Consider the following 6526-nt stretch of genomic DNA (forward strand, 5'->3'; position numbering starts at 1 on the left):
CTGTAGGCTGAATGATGTTCTAAGGTAAATAATGGGTAATATAATGACTAAGTTAACATAATTTATAATGCTTCTTAATATCACAGTTTACTGTTATTTGAATTTAATGCTTAACTGTGAGAGTGATACAGTCAAATATTAAATGCCTAAAGACTGCCATAGCAAAGAAAGACCTTCAATGCGTATATTTTTCAACCTTTGAAATAATTTTTCCCTGACTTTTCACTGACTTTTCAGGATTTTCATTTTTCACTGACCAAATTTCAAAATTCCCTTACAATTCCCTGACCTTGAAAAAATACCCAATTTCCCTGATTTTTCAAGTCCGCTGGCAACCCTGTGAATATTCTTCGCATGGTTTTTGACAAAATAACGATGATGTCCTATGTCTGTCCAGCATATCTGTAACGTTTCACTGATTAAAATTGTTAAATAATCCTTTGCAGCATGCTCCAGTTCGACACATAATTATTTACATTGCAATTATTCCGTTGAAAATGGATGACTATTAAAGACAAATAAATTATTTTATACGCGAAAACACACCAGGGTGCAAGCAATTAAATTTTATGGGTGTCATATTTACTCCAGAGAGGATGTTGATGTCGAATCGGGGTTTAACGTCGAAAATAAGAATGAATCGAGAAAAAAAGACATTTTATTTAATTTTATTTAGAAAATAGAGCACGTGACCAGATTTTATACTGCTTAAAATACTGTTATCTAGTACAACATTCTTAGTCACGTGGTACACTTGCGTTAACAGTTAGAATACTTCCAGAGGCCTATGGTAAATAAACATAGCGAAAAAAGGGAGGGGTAATAATTATTTTAATATTTGCTTGATATTATATTATTTAACCGATAAATTAAATGTTCTATCTAGTTAGATGACACAAACATATCAGAAATACTAAACAATGCTATACTATAGAAAATAAATACAAAATGAAATCAATATTTAGGGTGGCCAAATGTAAGTATTCTTATTTAAAATACTAAAACTGTATAAACTAAAGTACACGAAAGAATAGTCCATAATCTTCAATGCGTTTATTTCAAATCTCTGCAGTTTTAACTCAGAAGAGAATCGTGCAATACTTTGACATCCTAATGGAATGTTGACGCTGGAAAGAGTTCAAAGGGTTATAGACGTGACATTTTCTACACCAGTTTTTAGCATCAGTAGTATTTGTCCCCAAACGTGATGAGAAATCTCCGGCAAGATAACACTTTTATATCAAAGCTCGTGGCGTGTTTTCTCCCAGTACGACAAACTAATAAAGTTTTAAATCACAAAGGGACATTCACAATTCAATAACTTGATCGAAACTATACAGATATTTGAATGCACGATAAAATGAATAAAAATCAATTGATTTTAAAGTCACCTGATTCTTCAATAACATAAACAAAAATGTAAACACATGCTACTTTACGATAATAGTAATTCGGAATTAATAATTATGTTTCATTTACATTTGGCTTACATTAACACACTTAAAGATATATTTTTTCTTCAAAATTATGAATGGTCATGATTGATGGCCATTGCTTTGATTTATATTTGTTGATAGATTGATTGATAAATTGATTGAGTGCGTTAGTTAGTTAAATAGTTAGTTAGTTAATTAGTTAGTAAGTTAGTTTTTTAGTTAACACCGCACTTGCACTGATAACAAAACTCCACGGAGGTCCAATGACCTAAACACATCAAATATCAAGTACAGTACTTAAAAAGTACTAAGGGTAACAAAGATTTATTGCTAAGAATCTAATGAACAATCGATGTTTGTGCAATTTTGAATCTGAATTGATTAAAAACCGTTGTAGCGTTTAATATTTTGTCAATGTTTCAACAAAAACCTCTGTGGTGTCGTTCAAGGTCATGGGATTTTTCTTTTTTGGAGAGAGACTAAAAGTGCCCTCCTGGCATTTGAAGGCAAAAACTTACACCCATGAAGAATTACCGAAGTTCCTTGAGATAATGATCTCGTTCTGTTTTTAAAAATCTAAAATCTGAAACATATGTAAATAATGTCAATTTGCTATATGCAGGATTGACTTTCATTTTCCTGTAAATAAAAAAATGGCATTGGTTAACTATCAATTTATTGAAAAAACAGATATTATTATGTTTATTAAACCCTTTGTGTGTGTAATTCTTATGCTAAATCTCTTTTAAGTTCATCCTTTTGAGACAGCAATGCATTTTTTTTATATCTATTTCTTCAAGTATATATAAATCACATGTATGGACAAAGACAAAAACGGCTGACAGAAATGAAAAAAATTCGCACATAAAGTTGCGCTTACTGTACTTACAGAACTGTTATGTCGTGTCATTATTATAGTGGATATAGCTATCAAATGTTTATATTTATCTTTATGCAATTGTTAAAACGATTATGAGAACAGTTTGTAGAGATAATTGCTATACATGTTATTGAGTGTTTGTCAACATCCTTTCTAGTAATAATGTTTGTCATTAAACTATATCAGTGTGATTAACAAAATAGTAGCTTGACCTTTCTTAAGTTTTTGGTTTGTGATATTTTAATTGAATTTAAACTTTTACTTGTAACTATCATAAAAAAATACAATGAACAGTAAATATAAACAACTATGATAAAGCAATTAACACAAATCATTGTTCAAAGTGTTCTCTTCTTGCTCATGCACATACATACGCACTCACAAACACCTGTACCTACTTACACATTTATTTAATTCCGAAAAACATTAAAATCAGCAACTGTAGTTATTCGAAAATAACGGACATACATAAAGTAGCACAAACCAACATGAATTTCCTTTTTTTTGTCTGGTTATTATCCTTAAATTATTATTATGAAAACAACAACTGTTTTGTAAGAATTAATACAATTATTTGTCTGTCATAAACTGAAAAAGTCTATATTAACACGGGCCTGTACGAAGGTGTATTATTCGATTTAATGCATTTCATTTATGCTTTGTCGGTTTTGAATATTTTGTTTGTTTGTTTGTTTGTCTCATTTTACGCCTTTTCAATAGTATTTCAGTCATATAGGCGGGTAGTTTCCTAACCATCGATCCTGGAGAGTTACACCAGTACTAGACAACCTTCCTCCGCGCTAAACTACCAAAGCATCTCCCGGGGATCGAACCCACGCCAGAGAGGTACCTGGATTAGAAGTCAATAAAATGGGTTTCTTTTAAAACATCATTTAACTCAACAGGTAAATATAAGATGTAAAAAAGCTGACTTAAGAGTGCAAAATTCACCAGACTGAGTGTAAACATTCGCTTTTGCATAATTTATGGAATAACGCTCATTTACTGATTTCTATTTCTCTCTTTTATTTTAAAGACATAATTTAGTACAATAGGGTAGTTTCAACTGAAAGTCAGAAATTTTTTGAACAAACTGTTGAACAAACCATTTAGGTCCCACAAAAGCCAAGGATCTATCAGCAAGTTTTGAATTTGTTGATGGTATATTAAACCAAATGTGGCTAGATGATGAGAATCACAGTCTTTTCCGGTACTGACTCTGGCATTTAGTGAACAATTTACGAAGATACAATGGAGCTGTGCCATTTGCAACACGAAACACAGTCACAATAACTTTGTAAATGATTATTGCTCGAATTGGAAGTCAGTGGAGTGATTTAGGAATTTCAGCACTACTGAATTGATAGTAAGCAGCTCCAGTGACAATTCTAGCAGCATAATTCTGCACACGCTGTTATTTATCAAGTTGATAGGCTGGAATATCAGCGAATAATCCATTGCAAAAGTCTAAATGTGAATGAATCAAACCGTGAACAAGGATTTCTGCAGATTTCTGAGTGAGATGTTTTCTAATTGCTTTGCATTTGTGCAATCTGACACTTCTTTTGAATATGGATGTCAAAACTTAAAATGCTGGTCATCTGTACTCCAAGATCTCTCACATTGTCAACACAGTTGACTTCGATCCCACCAACATTGACACTGGAAATGTTCAATTTCTTCAGCTGGTGTCTTGTTCCATAAATGATGATTTCTGTTTTGCTATTGTTCATATTTAACTTAAATCTAGTCATCAATGACACAATATCATTAAGACAGTCAGTGAGTTTTTGGCGAACGATTTCTTCGCTTTGATGGTTTTCTTCTTTGAGACTGATCTCCCCTTCAAGTGATATATAATTTATGTTTTTCTATCAATAACTCTCACGACAATAACTGATGTGCACATTTTTTTTGGACAACCCTCGTATTAATATGTGTATGAAAGGCAGAATTTGAAATGGTTTTATGTCAAAACATCCTTTCGATAAAATTGTACTTTAAAAAAAAAAAAAACACTATTGCATGAAACAGTAAATATTTCACTCAGTAATGCAACTTTCGAAATGTTGATGGTGGTGCAATACGATTAATTTCGTTCATTCCTTTAGCGAAATGTTCTGTTTTTATCATTGAAAAGTAAGAATTATGAATAATTTATTGACCGAACTTATATTACATTGCTGACAAGATAAAGACTATTGCATTATAATAACTTAAAGCTACATTAAATATATGTAAAAATATTTTTTTCCGTCGGTCTACAAAAAAAACAAGCATTCTACAGATTCTTTAACCTTTTTAACGATATTGTTGAAATCGCATTAAATATTGTTCATAAAATTAGGATTTAAAACGGAAAACCCCACGGTAACACTAAAGATTGTATACGAATTTTAACGTGCAAATGAAGACTATACTCAGTTCGTCACAGTGTTAAAGTTGATATCCGGAACACAAATTTGCAAATATGAGATTTTCTTGTGCAAACACACTTTAACCGTTTAAGCTTCACGGTGCACTTTGCCTGGGGTTCAGAAAAACGTAATCATGTCATAAAAAATGAAAACGATACGATTTTGAATTAAACTTATGATGGACTGAGAAATGACGAGATGTAGTTACCGAGTCCTTAAAATAAACACACATATATCAGTTTTTCTTTTTAATTGCAATGACCAGCTACGGTGTTTCACTTACTCTTCACAGCCAATAAACGCTTGCGTAAAACATCGCTTGTTATTTACTGACATAGCTTGCTTTCAATTTCAGGAAGTATATCTTTACGTAATTTCTTTGTTGCTTGTTTTAGGTTTCATGCTACAAATTATCATGGTCTTCCTCACGTCGTTATCACATAATGGAAAATAAAGCAAGAACTACGTTGCTACTCGTACAAAAACGCCATTACAATGTGTGTCCTTGATTAAAGACTTCAAAGATTGCAATGTCAATCCAAGCGCACTTAATTTACGCTAAACGATATCCATCAGTAAACTATGTTACTACATAATATCATGTCATATTAGTACGTGTGATTATCGCCTTTTTACAAATTAGGTTATAAACAAGGATGTTATTAGTCCCCTACCGGTTTAACCGGAGGGGACTTTAGGTTTACCCTCCGTCCGTCCGTCTGTCCGTCCGTCAGTCCACAAAACTGGATCCCGCAATAATGCAAAAAGTACTGAAAATATTTTTATGAACTTGATATATGGATAGATGGTAGTATGGAAATTATGCACGTCTTTTCTTTTTCTTCCTATGTTGAAAATTCTGGTTGCTATCGCAACAAATAGTCTGAAAATATGGCAAATTTAACACATAAACTGGATCCAGTGATAACTCAAAAAGTACTGAAAATATTTTTATGAAACTTGAAATATGGGTAGATGGCAGTATGGAGATTATGCACATCTTTTTCTTTTCTTCCTATGTTGAAAAATTCTGGTTGCTATGGCAACAAATGGCCTGAATTTCAAGATTTCTGATTTAAATTTTTCAGCTTTTTCACTATAAGTTCTTTATTTCTTAAGGTGTTTACTTCAAACTTTAGATATAAGATTCCAGTCATCAACCACATCATATGTGACAAGGTTTACAACTCTAGCACAAAAATTATCAGTATTATCTCCCTTGAACTTACAATTTTTAATGAAAAAAATGTTGTCTAATTTAAATAACTTCTATATTTTCTAATGTATCTACTTTAAACTTCATATATATGTTTCTTATTATCACGCAACCTTTTTTTGAGAAGGTTAAATACTCTAGCAAGACTATTTCCAGAATTATGTCCCCCTTGAACTTTAAAATCCCACATCGTAATAATATGACAAGGTTGTATTAACATAATTTTCTTACTAGGCATGGAAACTTAACACATTTCAGTGATGAACTCAAATGATTTAAGTTCATTCATGTCATTCATTCACTGGTAAAATTGAATGGCCATCGGCCCATCAGAATGTTGCTGGGGTTCTAACCGGTAGGGGACTTATGGATTGCTTGCAATACTATGATAATTACTTGTTGTATTGAATTATGTACCTTCTAAGTTAAAATGTATAATGAAAGAATACACAATGTCTGGGAATACATTTGAGTTATTGAAAAATTGACAGAATAAATGTTGATGATTGTCGTGACTGATAACATTGTCACAATTTAATGTTGTTTTTCTATCAGTTTCAAATCGACTTTTTATATT

Source organism: Ruditapes philippinarum, unplaced genomic scaffold (genome assembly GCF_026571515.1).
Source record: "Ruditapes philippinarum isolate M1 unplaced genomic scaffold, ASM2657151v2 ctg376_1_1_1_1, whole genome shotgun sequence".
Lineage (NCBI taxonomy): Eukaryota > Metazoa > Mollusca > Bivalvia > Venerida > Veneridae > Ruditapes > Ruditapes philippinarum.